Raw genomic sequence first — 24413 nt, 5'->3', positions numbered from 1 at the left:
ATTATTTCAACATTTTCCTGTTATGTCTGTAAAGCTGCTTTGAAACAATATGTAAGAAAAAAAAAGAAAAGAAAAAAGCGCTTGTTCAGCTCACATTTATTTACATGTCCCCTCTGATTTAATCATTTCTGACGCACCTACTGTAGTTACTGTAACTACACTATATTTGCTCTCACAGACACATTCACAACGGACCCGTATATCTTCTCCTCTTCTCTTTGTGCAGTCTGAATCAAAATGGTTAACGTTAGTGCCATGAACACACCGCTGTCAATTTTGAGAAGAACCACCTTCAAACAAGTTAATAGCAAGCATTTAAGGGGCCTGCTAAAAAGGAAGCTATATTAGCGTTAGAGTAACGTAACCAGCCTGAATTCACCAAATTGTTCCCTGGGCCTGAGGGTAGCCTCTTCTTCCTTGCTTCTCTCTTAATTCTCATCAGCAGGACTAACGCTATCGCTCGCTTCTTACAACGGGACAGATACATGTTTGCTGCTGACCGAAAAGAGGAACAACAGACTATGAAAGAGCTCCCGCTAAAAGTTTTTAAAACTCCGCCTACGCCATAATTCAATTCAATTCAATTCAAGTTTATTTGTATAGCGCTTTTTACAAAACAAATCGTTACAAAGCAACTTTACAGAAAATTATGTTTCTACAATATTTAGTAGTAGCTAGTAGTTTGTGCACATTTGACAGGATTTTAGAAAAACTAAAAAATTATAATAATACAAGACGTAGTCAGCTAGACGATGAACTATCAATATTATTAAGTTATTATATGATTAAGTCACACAATTAGGAATAATTGTTAGTTCTGTTTGTTCATTCAGGGTTAGCATCATCTGGGGTCCTCTGAGGGTCAGCATCATCTCTTCTCAGGTGTTCTGGATCCAGACTGGAGCTTGTGTAAATCCTAGTTACCACTGGATGTGAATCCCGTGGCAAAACATAGAAACAAAATACAGACATCATTAGCATAGCTGCTGATCCAACAAAGTAAAATTAGTTTAACCCAAGCTAATGAATAAAAATGCACCTTTGATCAGATGCAACTACACTCACAATTAAAAAGATACATTATTCGAATGCTTGGCGAAAGAGATGTGTTTTTAATCTAGATTTAAACAAAGAGAGTGTGTCTGAACCCCGAACATTATCAGGAAGGCTATTCCAGAGTTTGGGAGCCAAATGTGAGAAGGCTCTACCTCCTTTAGTGGACTTTGCTATCCTAGGAACTACCAAAAGTCCAGCGTTTTGTGACCTTAGGGTGCGTGATGGGTTGTAACGTGGTAGAAGGCTAGTTAGGTACGCTGGAGCTAAACCATTTAGGGCCTTATAGGTAAGTAATGATAATTTGTAACTGATGCGGAACTTAATAGGTAGCCAGTGCAGAGACTGTAAAATTGGGGTAATATGATCATATTTTCTTGACCTCGTAAGGACTCTAGCTGCTGCATTTTGGACGACCTGTAGCTTGTTTATTGAAGAAGCAGGACAACCACCTAGGAGTGCATTACAATAGTCCAGTCTAGAGGTCATGAATGCATGAACTAGCTTTTCTGCATCAGAAACAGATAACATGTTTCGTAGCTTGGCAATGTTTCTAAGATGGAAGAATGCAATTTTTGTAACATTGGAAATATGATTTTCAAAAGACAAATTGCTGTCTAATATAACACCCAGATTTCTGACTGTAGAGGTAGTAACAGTACATCCGTCTAGTTGCAGATTGTAATCTACAAGATTCTGTGTAGTGTTTTTTGGTCCAATAATTAATATCTCCGTCTTATCCGAATTTAATTGGAGAAAATTCTTTGTCATCCAATCTTTTACATTTTTAACACACTCTGTTAGCTTAGATAATTGGGAAGTTTCATCTGGTCTCGTTGATATATATAGCTGAGTATCATCAGCATAACAGTGGAAGCTAATTCCGTATTTTCTAATAATATTACCAAGGGGCAACATGTATATTGAAAATAGAAGGGGACCTAGGACGGATCCTTGTGGCACTCCATATTTTACTGATGATAAATGAGATGACTCCCCATTTAAGTAAACAAAATGGTAGCGATCGGACAGGTAGGATCTAAACCATCTTAGAGCCTGCCCTTGAATACCTGTATAGTTTTGTAATCGATCTATGAGTATGTCATGATCTATGGTGTCGAACGCAGCACTAATATCAAGTAAGACTAGAAATGAGATGCAGCCTTGGTCTGACGCAAGGAGCAGGTCATTTGTAATTTTAACAAGTGCAGTTTCTGTGCTATGGTGGGGCCTAAAACCTGACTGAAATTCTTCATACAGATCATTTTTATGCAGGAAGGTGCTCAATTGAGCAGACACAACTTTTTCTAAAATTTTAGACATAAATGGAAGATTTGAAATAGGCCTATAATTTGCCAGTACACTAGGATCTAGTTTTGGTTTCTTAATAAGAGGCTTGATAACCGCCAGCTTGAATGGTTTTGGGACGTGTCCTAAAGATAACGACGAGTTAATGATATTGAGAAGCGGTTCTTCGGCTACAGGTAACAGCTCTTTCAGTAATTTAGTGGGTACAGGATCTAATAAACATGTTGTTGGTTTAGATACAGTGATAAGTTTATTTAGCTCCTCCTGTCCTATGGTTGTAAAGCACTGCAGTTTATGTTTGGGTGCGATGGATGAAACTGAAGTGTTAGATGCTGTAGAATCTACATTCGCTATTGTATTTCTAATGTTATCTATTTTATCAGTGAAGAAATTCATAAAGTCATTACTATTTAACGTTGGTGGAATATTTGAATCAGGTGGCGTCTGGTAATTTGTTAACTTAGCCACTGTGCTAAATAAAAACCTTGGATTGTTTTGGTTATTTTCAATGAGTTTGTGTATATGCTCTGCCCTAGCAGTTTTTAGAGCCTGTCTATAGCTGGACATACTGTTTTTCCATTCAATTCTAAAAACTTCTAAGTTAGTTTTTCTCCATTTGCGTTCAAGACTACGAGTTAATTTCTTGAGAGAGTGAGTATTACTGTTATACCATGGTACAGTACGTTTTTCTCTAACTTTTTTCAATTTGATTGGGGCAACAGCTTCTAATGTATTAGAGAAAATAGTGCCCATGTTGTCAGTAATTTTGTCTAATTCATGTGTATTTTTGGGTACAAATAGCAGTTGAGATAGATCAGGCAGGTTATTTGCGAATCTGTCTTTGGTGGCTGGAACAATAGTTCTGCCCAGACGGTATCGCTGCGACATATAGTTAATATCAGTTATACGCAGCATGCACGATACGAGGAAATGGTCTGTAATATCATCACTTTGAGGTACAATATCTATAGCAGTAAGATCGATGCCATGCGATATAATTAAATCTAGTGTATGATTAAAACGATGAGTGGGCCCGGTGACATTTTGCTTGACTCCAAAGGAGTTTATTAGGTCAGTAAACGCAAGTCCTAATGTATCATTTGTATTATCAACGTGAATATTAAAATCTCCCATGATTAGCGCCTTATCAACTGTAACTAGAAGGTCTGAGAGGAAATCTGCAAATTCTTTTAGGAATTCTGTATACGGCCCTGGTGGTCTATACACAGTAGCCAGAGCAAGAGATACATTAGATTTCTTTTGCATGTCTGACAGAGTAACATTTAGCATTAGTATTTCAAAAGAGTTAAACCTGTATCCTGTTTTCTGGGTAACATTGAGAATATCACTATATATTGTTGCAACACCCCCGCCACGACCAGTCTGACGGGGCTCATGTTTATAACAGTAGTTTGGTGGAGTAGACTCATTTAGACCAAAATAATCATTTGGTTTTAGCCAGGTTTCAGTCAAGCAGAGTAAATCAAAACTATTATCTGTGATCATTTCATTTACAATAACTGCTTTTGGTGTGAGTGATCTAATATTTATGAGCCCAAACTTTAAAAATTGTTTTTGTTCATTTACTTTACATTTTTCTGGTTTAATTACGATAAGATTTTTTCTAGATCCTACATTATATTTATATTTATATTTTGACCTCACTATTCGGGGAACAGACACAGTCTTAATAGGTTTTACAGCACAAGTACTTTTATCATTTAAGCGGGTGGAACAAAACTCATCATAATGGTTATTTGAGAATTGACTTACTAGTCACATGGAGCGAAGTGTCCTGGAGATGTTGTCAGAGAGAAGCTCCGCTCCGACTCGACTGGGGTGTAATCCATCAGCGCGAAACAGTCTAGGACGCTCCCAGAAAAGATTCCAGTTATTAACAAATAGCAGTTTCTGTTCTTTACACCATGACAACAACCATTCATTTAAAGCAAAAAGTCATAGCGCAGAGCAGGGCAAATCGCGTTGTATCTGAAAGGCAACGCTAAACCCAGCGGCCAAGCGCTGTGCATACCGCGTCCTGTGTGAAAGGCCCATTACGCGGTCATTATGTGGGAAACACACCGCAATAGAATAAGCACTAAACGCTAACTTTATAGTTCGACCTCTTATTAACGTTCGCGCTCTTCCACTGATAAACGTGGTATTAGCTTTGTGGCTATTAATCTAATATAGCAATGCATTAGCTGCTGTAAGTGATGTTACAGAATATTTAGAAGTGATAATGATAGGACCGTTAACTAGAACTACCACACCGTTTTTATATACAGTGTATGAACTAAATCTACAATCATTTCACATGACGAACGACAGACTCACCTGGGTGGCTTGGCTGATCGCTTTCTTCTTTGTGGATTTCTGGCGCTGTTGCAACTCTGGAGCTGCAGACCGCCCTCTGGTGGGCAAACTATGCAACACTCATAACATGAGTGAAGAATATGAGACTGTTTCTCATGTTTCATCGGCCGTTATAAACGCCGATGCCGATTTAAATGCAATTAGCTCATATCGGCCGATAATATCGGCCGGCCGATATATCGGTCGGGCTCTAGTTTAATGTTTTTGTCCTGAATAAGTTGGTGTTTGGGGCTAAACCTACAGAGGACAGCAAGACATCACAGATGGGAAACGGCATGAAGGAATTTAAGGTTTGCTCTGACTGAGTTTTCTTTGTTAAATATCTGCAGACATCAGGTTTTAGTTGGAGTGAGTGATAATGTGATGTTGCAAATTTTATAATAAAAAGGAAATCAATTAAAAGGGTACATTTTAAGATGTAAAGACATTTATAATGCAGACCTGCCAACATGTACGCATTTTTCGTACTCTGCACGCATTTTGACCCATAAGTACGCTTGTACGATTCGCTGCTCTCTAGGTACGCGTCTCGCATTTTTTGTTGCGTTTTGTTGCGTCTCGCATTTCGCCGATTTCAGTTTCTATGCTTGGGAGTATGACGCTGATTCTGCCGCTGATCCACAGTATGTAAGTGGAGTGAAAAGCTGTCGGCCAATCAGAGCGGTGCATGTCAACCTGCCGCCCACCTGCCCCTCCTATCCACAAGCTTAGTTCGTTGGCAGTTAGAAAAGTGGTGGAATGGCTTGAAATCTAGAAAGTTTAAGATAGGCCAGGTGCTGATTAACGTAAATTAAAGGTAACAGTTAGGCTATGTTTAGCCTAATTGAATTTATGAATATTAAAAGTGACCTTGACATCATAACAAGCAGTCCAGCTGTGACGAGCTCAGTTCAGTTCACGCGTTCTTGTAGGCTAACATGTAAGGGTGGTGCTGCCAATAACGCTCGTAAAAGCTGTCACAAAGAACCGGCAAAAGTAATGATTATGAATATTTAATGAATATAATTATTAATAAACAAGTGTTTTCTGTATCAATGTCATGTCGACTGCAAAGATAAAGTTGACGATTCTGTCTCGCGATCTTTGCAGTAATGAACGCGCTAGAGAAATGCACATTCCATACGGATTAATGTTACATAAGCAGAGAGCAGTCTGTTTTCTGTTCAACCCTCTTGAGTCGGTTAACGCGTATACCCGTTATGAGTCATTTTCTCCTGATAACCCCGAAAAGAACTTAAATTACACTTTCAGTTTTGATCGTACAGATAAGAGCAAAATCGAATCTGTAAAGGGTCTACTTTTATTTGTATACAGACATAATAACAACAAAACTTTGTGCACTTATAAAATAAAAATAAACAAGGTGTGCTGTCTGCAGCCTTTGTCTGCGCTGATCTTCATTTACAAACACGTCATTAAAATGAACTGTAACTCCGTGAATACTCAACGAAGAGACATGAGAGAGATATCTATAGAAAGCTTGACGTGTCTACTTTTATATTCTGTGATAAAGTAATCCATATGAAAACAACGCGATGTCCGTTTTTCACGTCTCCTTTCATTATCTTCTGTTGTAACCACGCCCCCGCGCTGAACGCGCTATTCAGATTCTAATGTTAAATAAAGTTTTTATTTTTATTTTACTGTTTGCTTCGCGATGAGAGGAATAAGATATAATTCACCCCAAAATGTGATTTGGTTGAGTATTTGAGATTTGGATTTCCTCAGAAAAAAAGAATGAAGCACTTTATTCAGCAGAGTAAAGGCACGGTCACGCTAGACTTTAAACGTTTAAGACGCCGCTGCGAATATGGGCGGGAGCAAGATAAAACGGTCTCTCCTCAATTATCACAACATGGATTAATATGTGCTTGTACTGTGTCTTTTGCGACGGCATCGAAAGCGTCTTATTATATTGTACTCTCTGTAACTCTCTCTATATAAATATATACACCCTAAGAAATAAAAAATTATAAAATGTCCTCATTCAAATGTATCATCTGTTCCGATTGACACTACAAACCATGCAGATTCTTTTTTTTTTTTTATAATCTTTTAAATATGTATTATATAAAATAGGACGCTGCGCTGCAGCTAAAGTTAGATAGCGCTTCCTTCATTTTTGAATTTCTGTACAGAGGTCACGCAGTGACGTATCGATCTTCCACTGGTCCCACATCTTCACGTGATGCGAATTCGCAGGTCAGAGTTCACCAAACTTGAACTTTGGAATGCAGCGAAATGCGAAATTTTTCGCATAAGCTTGCGTTTCCGGTCTGACGCATTCGCATGCGTATGAATGGAAGTCAGTGGAGAGAAAAGTTCAGTGTGACCGCTAGGCTTGGGCGGTATCCAAATTTTGATACCGTCAAACCTCCTCCCTATTTTACCTCGGTATACGGTATTACCGTGAATAATTAAAAAAAAATGACGTAAGGCTGAGACAGCATCACCAAACTGTTGGCTTGTGCCTAAACCATTCAGAAACTGAATACCAAACACTAATACTGAAACAATAACAAAATGACATGCACAACAATATTAACAACTTTTATTAGCAACAAATAGCAATAGTCAAAACATAATTAAATTAACATAAACATACAGAACAGTTTTTGCGCACACAAATCAATAAAATCACTAAGGGTGTGCACAGATATTATATTATAATATTTGTTTGGCTCTAATTATTCGATAAATAAAAATGATATTCGAATTTCGACATAATTTTGCTTGCCACAAAGAAAAGAAAAAAGGTCCACAATAAAACCTAATTCGGTCACTTTCTGTGATTCTCCACGGCATATTTGAAGATGTATGAAAGCAAAAAATAATTAATGAATGAATAAGAACTGTGGTCTTCTACAATACTTCAAATATGCCGTGGATAATCACAGAAAGAGACCGCATTCAAGAACATTGTTCCGGCGTCTCTCAAGCAACGAATAAACACCGCTAACTTCTAGAATGCAGTGAAAACTCCTCTTCTCGCATCTGCCTGTAACGCTTTTAATCAGAAGGGCCGGATAGCTTGTCTAAATGGTTGTAGCAGGTGATAAGCAAAGACTCACAGACGTGACGGATATTCCACAGTGGTGATTTATTGTCATCGTCGTCGATTCGCACACATTGGCAGTTTGCAAAGCACTCCACTAACAACTGCGTTACTAAACAAAAGAAACAAGATGAGAGCAACAGAAAAAAACAAAACGGACCTTTCACGCATACATGCGATGTTCACAGCTCGCGCTCCTGATTCCGACTGCCCACTCTGAGAGTGAGTAACAGAGTGCATTTTACCTTAAAGGCGCAGTACACAATTCTACTTGTTACATGCCCTAGACCCTCGGCCCAAAGATCTCAGGTTTCTCGATGAAAACATGAGAGAAGTAAGAAAAAATGGCGAATGGTGTGTCACCAACGATGAAGAGGATCCAATGCCCACTCGTCGGAAAAGATCTTCTTCTTCTCCAGTTCTTCAGCGATGATTACAGAGAGTCCAGCCGATACGAGTGGGAACAGTTCTTGCTGGAGCCATGTATTCCACCAGATGAGGATCCCATTCAGTGGTGAAACGAAAACACGAAGCGCTTCACAAAACTTAGTCTCTTAGCACACCGTTATTTGTGAGTCCCGCCAACGTCTGTGCCGTCAGAGCGTGTTTTCTCCGCGGCCGGCCTTATTGTTAACAGACTAGGAGCCGACTTTCCCCCGATTATGTTTACATGCCCGTGTTTCTTAACAAGAACATGTAAAACAATAGAAAAAAAAAAGCAAAAAAGATTTGCAGACAGTTTCAAAGTTAAGTGTAAGCTACTTTCTGTACAATGGCATAATTGCTGCAGGCTGCTTTACGTTTTTTCTTTGTTCATTTTTTATCTATTTTTATTTTTATTTTGCTTTTAATCTGTAGGCTACTTTTGTTTGTTTGCGTTGTTAAAGTTTTTCAGCTACAAAACACGATGTGTAATGTTCAAGCTTATTGTGTGTAAGCTTGTTCCAAAATGACAGAAACAATAAATGTTGCTGAAAAATAACGTCTGTCTCATTAAACTTAATTTAAATAAACGAATATTCGAATATTCGTTTTTTGTGAGCTCAAAATTATTCGAATGTGATATTTGCGGAAAAACGCCCATCCATAAAAATCACACTGCAGAAATAACTTTTAATAACAAAGAGCAGCTTATAAAAAAAGAGCGAATAGACCCACAACACTCAACCAGAGTTGAGTTAAAAAAAAAAAAAAAAAAAATATATATATATATATAATAAAAAATTATTGAAAAGCAATATGTTTAAATAAAAACAACTTCTTTCCAGTCTTCTTTCCAAAATAGTTTTTAATGAAAACCAAATAAAAATACCCGAATCCATTAAATAAATAAAAAATAAACAGTGCCAATAGGAACGAATGGCAAGTGGCATACAATCTAGTCAAGATTTTTCGCTAGGGCACGTTGTGGACCGACAACTTTACCTGCGGTGCTGAAAACTTGCTTCGCTGGTGTGCTTGTGGCACAGACGCACAGGTACTTTCGTGCCACTCGCGACATCTGGGGAAAACACCAGTCAGCATTTTTCCATGAATGAAGTGGTTCCTCGTCTCCTTGAGTAACTGGCTCTAAACAGTAGGCTGTTATTTCAGCTCCGACTCGGTCATCTACGTTGCCGATGCCGACAGGACCTGCCATTGCATCAGTTTTTTTTTTTTTTTTTTGCAGCATATTCCCAGAGTCATCTTTTTTCGTGAGGGCACAATTTGCAAATAGCCTCGTCCTTATTTACCACCTCTCCCTTCTCGTTCGGTCGAAACCCGAAATACTGGCAAACTGCAGAATTTATGTTCTTTTTTTTGAGACCAGGTCACTCAGTGCGCAACTCGCCATCTTTTCCCCTCCTCTCTCTTTCTCCTCGTCTCGTTGTCACGCGATGACAACCACGCATACACATTTTTAGGCATTAAATAAATTATATGTAATATTTAATCCTTGTCTCCTATATAAGTGCATTGTTTTGTTTTGTTTTTTGTTTTTTTATTAACGGTATGACGGTATTGGAACTGATACCGTTGCTATTTTTAGATCCCGCGGTATACCATATTACCGTATTACCGCCCAAGCCTAGTGACTGCCCCATAAGTCTCTTATTATTTATTTATATATGTGTACTAGTTTTCACATAACGTGTGAACATTTTACTAGTTAGACTTTTTCCAAACTATAATTCCTGACTAAATGTATAATCAAGTGAAACATTATGAAGTTTCAATGACAATATACAATACTATACCATTCAAAAGCTTGATGTAAATAATATAAATGTAACAAATAAATGTAACTGTAACAAATGTAACAAACAATGCTGTTCTTTCAATTTATTCCCCCGAAAAAAAACCTGAAAAAAAAAATATTCTCTGCTCTTTTCAACATTAATAATAATCTATTAATATGACTACAGAGATGTTTAGTTCTCTGGTGACAAGAAAAGTCATGATTGCCTCCAAAGGCAGTGTTTGTTACTGTTGTGGAAATTCTAATTCAATAACAATTTGTAGAGACTGAGAATGAAAAACCAAACAGACTTTTGTCTTTGTATTGCTTTAATTCTCTGCAGAGAATGATCTGGTTTACACACAGCTTCCGAGTCTGTATGCATAGAGATAACACACAGACTTACAGCCCACTTTTTATAGAATGTAAAAAGATACATTGAAGGAAAGACTAGGACCTTTGAGCCAATCATGTTGCTCAGTGCACAATCACATCATAACACATGCACATCTCATGTACATCTCATAGTAGATGCCTGGTTACTCTCAAAAACTGCCCATCCCTGGTACACAGTTTCCCCTTAAATGTTGTCATTCAACCTAAAGCAGTTATGTGCACAAGTTACATAAAATAACTTCATGTCCCTATGGACTATATATACTAACTTATTCATTGTATGTTTAAAAAGATACTTAAATGAGATTAATGCAATCAATGCCAAATTAACAAAACTAAACATTTCCATAACACTCCTCCCTTTTGATCATTATTGATCACTTATACTGATTAAATGGATATATTTGTGACCACATTACCCTTATAGTTTACATCAATCATGTAAATACAAGATTTAAAACACCATTACTCTCAAGGGTGAAAAAAAGCATTTGCATTGTTTTTTTATGGAACATAGTCATTCCTAACATATAAGCAAGCTATAAAATAAATAATAACTCTTATATTTGATTATATGTACAAATCTTAGTGTGATATTCAAACAGAAGAAACTTTCTTAACTTTCCTTCCGGTTGCATCATCTCATAACACGGACAATGACCTGCTTTAGACCCGCTTTATTCTACAGCATGTCATGCTTACTACTCTTCTTCTGTAGAGCTGCTGCAGGTGTCAGATTTTAGGATCTCATTGTCTTCATCATTTACATCAGAAGCACTCACATATACAAGTCATTGTACATTAACATCTGATGAACTACTAAAGATTTCATGATTGAATTTACAGCTTTCCACAGTAGGGTTGTAACGATATACCGGTATGACGATATGTACGATTATCATACCATGTATATTTGCTTATCTACAATATTGAGAGAAAATAACGAACACAGAATCTCACCTGCGCGTAGGCAACAACGTTCCACCTAAGGGGCAGTTCATATATCGCGCCTAAAACACGTGGAAAACGTTAGACAAGCTGCTTTCTGATTTTTTCCCAAAGCCTTCTGGCACTAGCGCTCTTGAGGCGTCTGCCGTTGCTAAGCAACGCTCTCTCCATGAAGAAGTGGAAATTTCTGCCATGGATAAATGAATTTGCAACACTAAGAATCGCTTGCAGTAGCTCTGCTACTTGATTTATTTAAAAATGCCAATCCACATACAGCTATGATCAGCTGTTCCTTCATCTTGGCTGAGCTTTCAGCGTTGTTAAGGGAAAGGTGAGGAACATGACCTGGGGTGTGCTCGCGGTATTATGAAAAGTTGAGATGTTTTTAACTCGATGCGGTACAGAAGCGCCTGGAAAAAACGAGCGTGTTTGCTACATTTGAAATAACGAACTTGAGTGCGCGAAGGAGGCAATACGTGAACGGCCTTTTAACTGTTCTCTTGCTTCACCCACACATGCAGCGGAGAAAACATCAGAGACAGAGGCCATTATCTCTAATCTCGATCCCACGTCAAAATATGAGTTAAAATTGGCACTAGTAGGCCTATGGGAATACTTTTTGTATAGAAAAGACGAATGCTTATTTGTCCTTGAAGGTAGACACAGTTTGCAAAAACTGTGGTCGGAAAGTGGCTGCAAAATAAGGAAACGCATCGAACATGTTTACTTATTCAGAAAATCATCATCCCGTGCAGATACAGCTATGTCCCATTTATAATTTAAGGTTAATGCATTATAATTTTTGTGATGCGGAGTGAAGCACAGAATCCAGTCATGACAATGAATTTACAGCTAGCTAATTATTATTTTATTTATTAATGATAAATATAAGTTATTAAACAAAAAAATAATCAATGGTAAAATTTTCTTGTTTTTGATTAATGAAATTCTTGTTTTTGATTAATGAAATTTGAATAAAAACATGCTTTCAAATAATTGTCGATAAGAGATTGATCGATTAAGGCTGAAAAAGGTTGGGCTGGGTGCGGCTCATGCACAGAACACGTGCGAGCGGCTGTGAGTTACATTGACCGTATCATCATTCATTCACAGTGTATTAATTAAGCTTTTAATGTGATTTAAACTTTAAAATTACATTATAATAGAAAGAACGCAAAAGTCATTCAACATGAAAAGCAAAAGAAATGTAGTCATTTCATCAGATAACTGCACTCTGCAGGGCTGCGGGACATAGGACAGATAGACTATTCATTCCTACAACTTGTTAATTAGTTTCTACTACTTATTAATTTGTGGCAATTGTCCATGTTTCGTTTATTTTGTTCCCTAAATAATCCATGATTTAACTGAAATAAGGGAACAAATTAATAAATCGAACGAATTATTAATTCATGAAATCTTTAATTTCCCTTCCCATGTTTACCACACACAGCAGCCGAAGAGATGCAATTAAAAGTGAAAGATAATAAAATAAACCTGAGAAATTAGAAAATTTAAGAAAAGAAACCGGTAAAAAAGAAAAAAATTAAGCCACATTAATGAAGGCTATATCTCGAACGGCAGAGGCATGGTCATCTAATATTTTCCTAACCCTGTGTTTTTTTTTCTCTCTCTCTGTCTCAGCTGTTTCGATCGCATCGGAGCCTGGAGCACACGTATATTCAGGCGATTCAAACTTACATCGCAGTCTGTTCATTATCAAAATAAAATACAGTCAACTAAACATTTAAAATGTTACACTGGTCAGTTTAAATAGACCGTACACCGGTCCTTTCTGCTGTACTTATGACGTTTTTGCTCATATGAAGAGGATTGTCTTTTCTGTGTATGTGCAAATGTGCAAGTAGTTTACATTATAAATAATAGTTTAACATTCAGATACATTGCAAATATGGAAACATTTGGATTTGTGCCGAATGAGACATGAGCAGTAATCTCCAAATAAATCTAGTCAAAGCCACACTCGCTCGTCCTCGTCTACACGCACGCGCTGTCATGACCTAATGCACTGTATGCTTCATTTTTTTAAACAAATAGGCTAGGCCTACTGGAAGGCAAAAATTCAAAATCTGACATTTTCTAGAACAGAATCCATTGTTTTGCTGCAGCAGTGCCAATGGATGCGGTTCACTTAATGCATAGCGCAGTCCAGAGATGTATAAAGTACTAGAGACCCATACTTGAGTAAAAGTACAAGTGCTCTATCAAAAAAGTGACTTGAGTAGAAGTAGAAGTGCTCTTTAAGCACCACACTTAAGTAGAAGTACTAAAGTATTCAACATTTTTTGTACTTAAGTATTGCAAGTAGTCTATTTTAAAATTTACTACTCAAGTACTGAAAGTAAAAGTAGAAGTATTGTGATATGTAGCTATTAAAGAAAGTAGTCAAAAGTTTGAACATATTGTTTTTACTATTTCAAATGATTAACCTAGAGGACAATCATAATTCCTTTGACTGTAACTTCTTGTAAACAAAAAACGGTTACTAGGGTTAGTTAGCCCAATTTGCAAAATTATGTCATTAATAACTTACCCTCATGTTGTTTCAAACCCGTAAGACATCAGAGGGTCATTTAGAATTTTTTGAAGCATCGAAAATACATTTTGGTCCAAAAATAGCAAAAACTATGACTTTATTCAGCATTGTCTTCTCTTACATGTCTGTTTTAAGACAAAGCAGTTTGTGATATCCGGTTCGCGTACGAATCATTCGATGTAACCGGATCTTTTTTTGAAACAGTTCACCAAATCGAACTGAATCGTTTTAAACGGTTCGCGTCTCCAATACGGATTAATCCACAGATGAACTTGTTTAATGTGTCTGACACTCCCCCTGAGTTAAAACAAACCAATAACCCGGAGTAAATCATTGACTCAAACAGTACTCTGACTGAACTGCTGTGAAGAGAGAACTGAAGATGAACACCGAGCCGAGCCAGATAATGATTCGTTCACGAGTCAAGAACCGTTTCTGTCAGACGCGTCCGATTCGTGAACCGAGAAGCTGATGATACGGCGCATGTGTGATTTAGCGTGAAGCAAACCGACACACAGAGCGTCTGAAACGAACTGATTCTTTTGGTGATTGATTCTGAACTAATTCTGTGTTAATGTTATTAGCCCAGGTGCAGTCAACGGCAATGACGCCATTGCGTCGAGCGCAAAAGAATCGGTGAACGGTTTTCTTCAACTGGTTTATTGAATCGAACTGCCAGAAAGAACTAACGTTACTGGTCATCCGAGAACCGATGCAACCGGTTCTTGACTCGTGAACGAGTCATTATCTGGCTCGGCTCGGTGTTCATTTCTCTCTTCACAGCAGTTCAGTCAACACGCGCAGTCTTCTTAATCGCTTGATTCGCTCAGTGATGTGCCAGCTTCATCTAACCTGCCATCTACAGTTCTGGCAGTGGTTTGTAATGGAATGATTCGTAACATTTTTATAATTGTAACGAGTAACGATGGAGCACATGAAAAAAATATCGGAGTAAAAGTATTAAACTCAGCGAAAATATGTACCGAAGTAAAAGTGGAAGTAGGAGAAAAAAATAATACTCCAGTAAAGTACAGATACCGCCTTTTAGTACTTAAGTACAGTAGCGAAGTAGTTCTACTTCGTTACTATACATCTCTGGCGCAGTCACACGCGCGCCACAGTTACATTTGGGATCATTTTATTTTAAATGCCATAATGTCAGTTGAAAACATTGTAATTGTGTTTTAAAATACAAAAACGAGCACCACGATACCATTTTAAGAGGCAAGTTCAGCGGTCTCTGTGCGGGATAGGAAAGTCAACAAAGTAAATTGATCTCAAATGTATGGCGCTTTCTCTTCATTTTATAAAATAATCCTAATCACATCTATTCATTTTATAATCCTTGTACTAGCATTTTATTCAGACTAAAGCCCCCTTTAATTCAAGTGAGAAAGCGTTGTGTGTGTGTGGCTTTAGCACATTCTGTCATACCAGTGACTGCTGCCTGCAATAGATCCATTTTGCAGCATTATGGTTAATGATTAATAGATAAATTGATTGTTAATTTAAAGGACAATCGATTATGGAATTAATCAATATTTTGCATTCCTACTTTCAAACATTTGTTCAACCCCCCCCCCAAAAAATAAAACACAGTTTTGATTGTTTAATACCGTGAAACCGTATAACCGCGATATTTTCTGAAATGATTATCATACCGTGAAAATCTCATACCGTTACAACCCTATTCCACAGCCTGTGTTCCCTCTTGTCGAGTTGGTCATGTAGTTTCGCTGCAGTGGTCGGATGGTATGTTTCCTAACAGCTCAAGTCCCTCGCTGTCATCCGTTGACCCAAACTGACCTCAGATCACCCGCACACAGTGATGTTGCTGCGTGTTCAGCTCCCATACACCACTGTATGTTTGCTCACCTAAGTCAGTCAGACGTCCCCCTTGGCATGGGGCAGCTGGTCAATCACTTTACTGAGCTGCAGCCCTCTGGTGGCACTCGAACGTTCCTGCAGTGACTTTCATGTAGCCATGTAGCTCCTTCTGCCACTTTAACCTCGGTGTTATCAGCAAGACCTGACATCATGCAAGACTCCTTCCGCTGGCTTGGGCAGAGCATCCTTGACCTGCTAAGATATCTGACAGAGAACAAGAGACAACTTTCTGCTACACTTCAGAATGTCATCTTCACACAAGGCTGTAGAGGACAGTGGTTGTGGTTCCAGTCCTACTCCACTGAAAGTTGGCCTGCCAAACAAAATATCAAATGTACTCAAGTTAGACTGTTCTTTTTGTCATTCTCATATACATTAACACAATGGGGAGTGCTTTTACCCAAGACAATCCTGTTTGCTCACAACACTTCATTAATTTGTTCTTTTATGTCACACCTGACTGATATTTTCATTTGCAAAAGGTGTGCTATTATCACTCATACATTATTATCAATTTGCTGATTTGGAAGTGGGTGTGCTGTTTGTGGCATCTTTGCCCTCTGTCCACTTTGCTCGTGGAACACATCATACATGATTGACAATACCTGTCTACAAAGAAAGGGAATCCCTTTGTTAACCAATATTGATTTAGCAAATCAAACATTCCCCCTTTACTCGTGATCTAGGCCATGTACAAGTTATGCATAGTGTGGGAAAAAGTGTTTTGGCAGACATGGTCTGTCTTCAGTACTCGGCCTGTTTTCAGTTTGCACTCTGCCTTCACCCATTGTTTCTTGTCCTCTGCTGTGGCAAAAGCTTGCATAGCTGTAAGATAATCAGAAGGGAGTGTGAATTAATCATTGTTAAATGTTACAGAGGTAAAAGAAGGTTCTGTTCTAATAGCTGTGTCCTTCGCCGTGGTATCAGCTTACTTGGTACCTAAAATCACAAAACCATAACTTTTGGAATGTGTGACGCATTTGCAGATAGCAACTAACTTTGGTAGCAAAATTGCTTCAAACAATGCTGCTATTATCATGGTTTAAATCAGGCTTACCATCACACTTTAGAAATTTCCTGTGTTTTCACAATGCCCCAAAATCATAACAAACCCCAAAAGAATAACAATAATTTGTGTAAATGGTAACTGTTTGTCCATCAGCAATTTTGCAAGCCTCCGTCAATGCTACTAACTCAGTCGCTTGTGCAGAGCAATGCGCGTGGAGCGCTCCAGATCTTATTTTTGCATATGCAGTGGTTGCAGCTTAACTTGCTCTGTTTTTGCCAATTATTTGGGTCTGTAGATGCTAAACCATCAATGAATAGAATTAAGTCAGCAATTTCTAAGGGGGTTTCTTTTAAATCTGGTCTTGGTGTACAGACCTGTTCAAGTGTGGCAACACAATCATGTTCTTTCCCCATCCTGCTTTGTAGGGAGCAATGTAGCTGGATTTAACACTGTGCATCTTTTAATTGTGATGTTTGGCATTTCTAATAGAATTGCATTGTACCTGAGCCACCTGGCCATTGACAAATGCGATGTTTTCTGTTCCAACAGGATCAGAGACACTGTGTGGCAATAGCAAAGTCACATCAGAGTACCCCACAATTTCCCTTGAAGCTAAAATAGCTTTTTCTGCAGATGCAACAGCTCTCAGGCATTTTTGGCATGCCTGCCGCTACCGGATCGAGCTTACTCGAAAAATAGGCCACAGGTCTCCCCATGATCCTGTAACAGAACAGAAGTCAGAAACCCATTCTCTCATCAACAGTTTGTACAAAATTTATTTCTGGGTCTTGGAGTCCCAGTGTTGGTGATGTTTGTAGCAATAATGTATTCTCAAATGCACTCTCTTCTTCTGGAATCCAGGTCAGTTTGTCATGGGGTTGCAAGCCCTTCCCATGAGCCAAAGTGCTCAGGGGCGATTATTTGATAACATAATCTGGAATGAACGTTCGACAATACGAACACATGCTCAAAAATGACATTAGTTGCTTTTTCATGATAAGCTTTAGAATCTTTTGAATTGTCTCTTTTATTTTCTCAGATTAAGATTTGCCATTTTTAGTGGTGATGACCTAAAAATGTCACCTCCCTTTTTACAAACTGCAGTTTTGACAAACTGGCTCATGACCCTCAGCAGCCAAAAGTTCTTAAAGTTTTACAGTGTCTTGTTTGTATGTTTCTTCATCTTTTTAACAGGGAAAATAGGTGTACGCACAGGAGGATTTTCACAGAGCTCAATTACCCCTAGCCTGACTAGGTCAGACTTCCTACTTCCGCTCAATTTCATTTCGCTTCTGTACTCAGTCTGATACAGCGTCAGAGCTTTCTGTTTGCCACCGGTCTGAAAACAGCCGGGCCAATCAACGAACAGAGGGCGGGCTGAGAGCCGTGACGTAGATGCTTAGCGCAGAGTTTTACATTGTAGGTTAGAGAAGTCGAAAACCGAAACGACCGCGGAAATGGGAAACGAGACACGGGATGCAATTCGCTCTGTTATGGAGAACATTCAACTCTTTTTCAAACTGCAAAAGTCGTTTACAGCCATGTTCACTCCGGTATTTCGCTCGCCTCATCATGTGTTAACAACAGGTTTACAGTGGAAGTTCAATCATAGATTTGAGTTCGATGCATGATGTCTGTGCTTCGATGCGGCTGTACAGGCGCATAACATACGTCATAACTAAACGTATCTGATTGGCTACGGGTAACCAATGATTTTATGCCATTCCAGACTCTATCTACGAAGCAAAGTTAAGTAGCAGAGTCTGGTATTACCAGGCTAAATTACCTCAGCTGCTCTTAATGATTCAAAAACTGGTGTTTACAGAGTCAGTAATCAGACTTTGGAGTGACTTGAACTGGTTCCCAATTTTTAACCAGCCCCAAGTCAAATTTAGATAAAGCCCAAAGTGTTTTAGGGAATTCTTTGAACACTGGGTGAGTCTCTACTTCCTCTTTCTGAGAGAAAGGTTGTTGTCATCGTGTCATCAATTACACAGACTGTACGTACAGCTTTAACAGCAGTCCCGTGCAAACACATTCGGTATGCAGACAGTGTTGGATTGTGTTCAACCTTTTCCTCTGCTGTCTCCACCCAATTCACATGAAAAATACACATTTTTACAAATAAACCAATGTCTTTCCTATGTTCTTTTTGGACAATGAAACGTGGAATAGAATCAAACAACATTTGCTGTTCATTTCTCAAATCAACAGCAACAGCGCATCTATTTTATGTCTCGATTAACCATTTGAGGTCTGTTGTTTCTATACATGAAACCATTTTTGTTCTAAAATTTAATGTTTTCCCAATGATATATGTGCTGAGCAATGTAAATCAGAGAATGGCATAATTCAGAACTAGGTGAAACTGTCTTTTGCAGCCTTGACAAGCTTTTCACATAATTCATCATCTTTCAGTTTACACTGGTAAATATACAACTGCCATTGTTGGATTTTGGCTAAATTTTGAATTTGGAACTGGACCACTTCCCAGTTTCACATTAAATCTATTTCTTACAAATTTTGAAGGCAGTTTTCTGACAGTAGTAAGCACTGCTTAAAGTACATGCAATTCTAATCTTTACACCTCACCTCAATGGTACGGAGAAATTTTCTCTGACCGTATAATCAGATGCAGTAGTAGACCAAACTAAATTTCCACTTAATTTTGGAATTGTATCTATTTCATCCTTTCTAATTACTGAGTTGCCAGCCCTTTCAACTCCATTAAGCCATAATCTATGTGGCATTTGTTTATAAGCTAATTTATGTGCCTATGTTCTTGTCGAGAGAAGATTGATCATTTTCTAATCTTCCAATGTGATCATGTATTAAAGCAAGCATTTTTCTTCATTGCTAAGAGCGGAAATATGAGCAAGTGTATTTTCTTCGTTGCAGTGAGCAGAAACATAAGCAAGCATACTTTCTTCATTGCAGTGAGCTTTAGAGAAAGTGTGTGTGTTTCAGACTCATCTGTTTGTGCTGCGTGGCCTTGGTGGACTTTGCTCCAGACTCCCCACTTATTCTCCAACTTCTGCTGTGATAGTCTCTGTTGTCAGTCTGCCTCAGCTTTCTCTGGTCCAGCCACCGTTTGGTTGATCAAATGTGCACAGTGAAATTTTTCAATGTCCCCTCTCCACCAGTAAAAGCAAACATCTGGATCAGTCTGAGCCAGTCTTTGTCCTCTGCTCTTCTGCGTGATTTTGGTGGTGTTCACTCTGACTGGAAAGGCAGTCTTGATCTGTTGACACAGTGTTTCCACTGCTTGACGATATGCTTTGTTTTGCCTCTTTCAAGTCTTTCTCGTTCCATGGTTGAGACCATCACAGTTCTATTCAGCCCAGCCTCTTGAGTCATGGGGAAAGCTCTGACATGCTCTCCTTTTCCTCCAGTTTCTTCTCGTTCAGGCTGTTCGGCTGCAGTGTTACTCTCTCATGAGCTTTAGATCTGGTGCTGACTCCGGCCATGGAGTATTTCATCATACCGATGACATTGCTGGTTGCAGAGCAGACGGTTTGGAAGATGATGATGCTGTCGAAGTTGTGCTTGTCTTTCGTCGGGCAGTAAGGACTGTGGTGCAGATGCAGTTGCTCTGTAGGATGGAGGCAGCTGTGGTGGTTGAATCTGGTGCTGCTGTGGCATTTTTCGATAGGGGTGAAGCCAGGAGTCCAGATCAAAGTCCACTTTGGCACACCACAGTTCTCTAAGGGGATAAAGAAAAGAATTCTGAACAGTATGATCAGTTATTTTGTCAGCATTTTCTACAGAACTGTAATTTCTCAGTTCTTTCCTAAATGGCACTGATATTTATTTCTCAGCGTTCTGCTGCTTCACGCCTGTGCTTTAAAAAGTAAAATAAAAATTTCTATGTTTCTGAAACTTGTCTTTTTGCTTGTTTTTTAACTTTTTATATTCTCTTAATTTGTTTTCACATTTTTCCAAGCTCTCTTTTATTTTCTTAAGGGCTGTTATGCTAAAGGTACTTTTTCTTTTTTGGAAAACCATCATTTTCAACCCAGGGTATGACTTTTTATTTCCCATATTTCTATTTCATGTCATTGTAAATTGAACTGTCCAAATCATCAAGATTGATCTTAGATGTGACATTCCCAGACCCCATATTCACAATCCAAGACTTTCTGGAACGGGTCCACTTTTCCTCACACTTAGTCGTCACTACAGTGTGGCTTCGCACTTACTTGCCGAAGTCTTGCCTTGTCACCCCCTGTCTTGCTTCCTTGCAAGACGGTCCTGGTCCTGCTTACTCGCAGACCTATTTTCGCTTACCTGGGAAATCTTGTTTCACTTACTTGTGAAACGGGGTGGCTTGGACTTGCAGCAATGGAGATTTTAGGCCAGTAAAGTCTGGGAATACCAGATCTTAATTTACCAATTTAAAATACCAATTTGTAAATTTTAAGGTTATTGGAATTTCAAAATCAGTCTCACTGTTTGTAGCACGCGTTTTCTAATCCTTTGAGAAACCAGCAGTGAAATTCCACAAGCCCTCAGACGTCAGTCCCCCCTTACCTGAAACCTTTTTGGGGTTTAGGGCTAAACCCTTTGTGGGTTTAGGGTGATCAGCCAACTAACGTCCTCAGGTCCTGGACGATCAACAGTGGAATCCCGTCACTCGTCGCCATGTTTGTTGTGGAAATTCTAATTCAATAACAATTTGTAGAGACTGAGAATGAAAGACCAAACAGAGTTTTGTCTTTGTATTGCTTTAACCCTCTAGAGTCTAAGGGTATTTTTGGGGCCTGGAGAAGTTTTGTCATGCCCTGATATTTGTGCTTTTTTCAGTTTCTTATAAATATCTAAATGGGTAAAGTCTAATATCACTGTAATCAGCACAAACTGGGCTATAATAATATGTGAAATGCATGTATGTACATGATTGTATTTTTGAGAAAAAATTTTTTATGCATGGTTAGTGAAAAACTAAAAATGTTAAATTGCTTGAATAAGGCCATAAAACACATACAGTATTGTTCAAAATAATAGCAGTACAATGTGACTAACCAGAATAATCAAGGTTTTTCGTATATTTTTTTATTGCTACGTGGCAAACAAGTTACCAGTAGGTTCAGTAGATTAACAAATGAGACCCAGCATTCATGATATGCACGCTCTTAAGGCTGTGCAATTGGGCAATTAGTTGAATTAGTTGAAAGGTGTGTGTTCAAAAAAATAGCAGTGTGGCATTCAATCACTGAGGTCATCAATTTTGTGAAGAAACAGGTGTGAATCAGGTGGCCCCTATTTAAGGATGAAGCCAACACTTGTTGAACATGCATTTGAAAGCTGAGGAAAATGGGTCGTTCAAGACATTGTTCAGAAGAACAGCGTACTTTGATTAAAAAGTTGATTAGAGAGGGGAAAACCTATAAAGAGGTGCAAAAAATGATAGGCTGTTCAGCTAAAATGATCTCCAATGCCTTAAAATGGAGAGCAAAACCAGAGAGACGTGGAAGAAAACAGAAGACAACCATCAAAATGGATAGAAGAATAACCAGAATGGCAAAGGCTCAGGCAATGATCACCTCCAGGATGATCAAAGACAGTCTGGAGTTACCTGTAAGTACTGTGACAGTTAGAAGACGTCTGTGTGAAGCTAATCTATTTTCAAGAATCCCCCGCAAAGTCCCTCTGTTAAAAAAAAGGCATGTGCAGAAGAGGTTACAATTTGCCAAAGAACACATCAACTGGCCTAAAGAGAAATGGAGGAACATTTTGTGGACTGATGAGAGTAAAATTGTTCTTTTTGGTTCCAAGGGCCACAGGCAGTTTGTGAGACGACCCCCAAACTCTGAATTCAAGCCACAGTACACAGTGAAGACAGTGAAGCATGGAGGTGCAAGCATCATGATATGGGCATGTTTCTCCTACTATGGTGTTGGGCCTATTTATCGCATACCAGGGATCATGGATCAGTTTGCATATGTTAAAATACTTGAAGAGGTCATGTTGCCCTATGCTGAAGAGGACATGCCTTTGAAATGGTTGTTTCAACAAGACAATGACCCAAAACACACTAGTAAACGGGCAAAGTCTTGGTTCCAAACCAACAAAATTAATGTTATGGAGTGGCCAGCCCAATCTCCAGACCTTAATCCAATTGAGAACTTGTGGGGTGATATCAAAAATGCTGTTTCTGAAGCAAAACCAAGAAATGTGAATGAATTGTGGAATGTTGTTAAAGAATCATGGAGTGGAATAACAGCTGAGAGGTGCCACAAGTTGGTTGACTCCATGCCACACAGATCAATCAATCAATCAATCACCTTTATTTATATAGTGCTTTAAACAAAATACATTGCGCCAAAGCACTGAACAACATTCATTTGGAAAACAGTGTCTCAATAATGCAAAATGATAGTTAAAGGCAGTTCATCATTGAATTCATTGATGTCATCTCTGTTCAGTTGAAATAGTGTCTGTAGATGTCAAGCAGTTTTAAAAAGCTGTGGTCATACAACTAAATATTAGTTTAGTGATTCACAGGATTGCTAAATCCCAGAAAAAAAAAATGTTTGTACAAAATAGTTTTGAGTTTGTACAGTCAAAGGTAGACACTGCTATTTTTTTGAACACACCCCTTTCAACTAATTGCCCAATTGCACAGCCTTAAGAGCGTGCATATCATGAATGCTGGGTCTTGTTTGTTTTCTGACAATCTACTGAACCTACTGGTAACTTGTTTGCCACGTAGCAATAAAAAATATACTAAAAACCTTGTTTATTCTGGTTAGTCACATTGTACTGCTATTATTTAGAACAAGACTGTACATAACATTGTTTCCCGGGATTGTTGAGAATTGGAGCTTGTAGCCTAGAATTTTTCTTTCTAAATTATGTGAAAATCATCTTGTTTACTCATTCACAGAAAACAATATATTGATTTAAATTTTCTATGACACTTTTTGTTGGTAAAAGTCGTATTTAGTAGGCGTAAACTATCATGAATATCATTGTGATTTACACCTGAGAAGACAAAGCCCTGCATAATGAGCTGCATAATGAGCCTCTCATTCAACTGTGCCACTGAGGGAGGACTTACAAGAAAGAATGTGAGAACAAAATAAAAGTATATAATTTCATGTTTGTAGTGTATTAAGAATATATTTAATTATCCCACAACATAATTTAATATCCACTTGGGGGAGCAGTTAAACAGTTTATTAGGGACAATCAAAGCTCACTTTCAAATTTTTTGGCATCCTTACTCCAGTCACACAATCCTTCAGAAATCCTTTTAACAATCTTATTTTCTACCCAAAAAAATAATAAAAAAACAACATTTATCATCATCATCATCATCATTATTATTATTATTATTATTAATGTTGAAAATAGCTGAGAATATTTTTCAGGTTCTTTTAGGGGGAATAAATTGAAAGAAATGCATTGTTTTTACATTTGTTAGAGTTATCTCTATTTGTCACATTTATATTATTTACATCAAGCTTTTTAATAGTATAGTATTGTATACTGTTATTGAAACTTCATAATGTTTCACTTGATTATACATGTAGTCAGGATTTATAGTTTGGAAAAAGTATTTGGAAAAAGTCTAACTAGTAAAATGTTTACACGTTATGTGAAA

At 38.2% G+C, this 24413-nt stretch overlaps 2 long non-coding RNA genes across 4 annotated transcripts in view; one reads left to right on the top strand and one right to left on the bottom strand.

Moving 5' to 3' along the window:
- LOC128021622 (uncharacterized) overlaps positions 1-24413 on the top strand; it is a 39972-nt gene that overhangs the window by 10296 nt on the left and 5263 nt on the right. The gene's annotated exons all lie outside the window — the stretch shown is intronic.
- LOC128021621 (uncharacterized) lies at positions 575-4319 on the bottom strand. The gene is made up of 2 exons (XR_008185617.1): positions 4135-4319; positions 575-916 (listed from the first exon to the last, which is right to left on the bottom strand). It is a non-coding gene; the product is annotated as an uncharacterized LOC128021621 (long non-coding RNA).

This window comes from Carassius gibelio, chromosome A10, assembly GCF_023724105.1.
Source record: "Carassius gibelio isolate Cgi1373 ecotype wild population from Czech Republic chromosome A10, carGib1.2-hapl.c, whole genome shotgun sequence".
Lineage (NCBI taxonomy): Eukaryota > Metazoa > Chordata > Actinopteri > Cypriniformes > Cyprinidae > Carassius > Carassius gibelio.
This window is presented reverse-complemented; position numbering and strand designations above follow the sequence as displayed.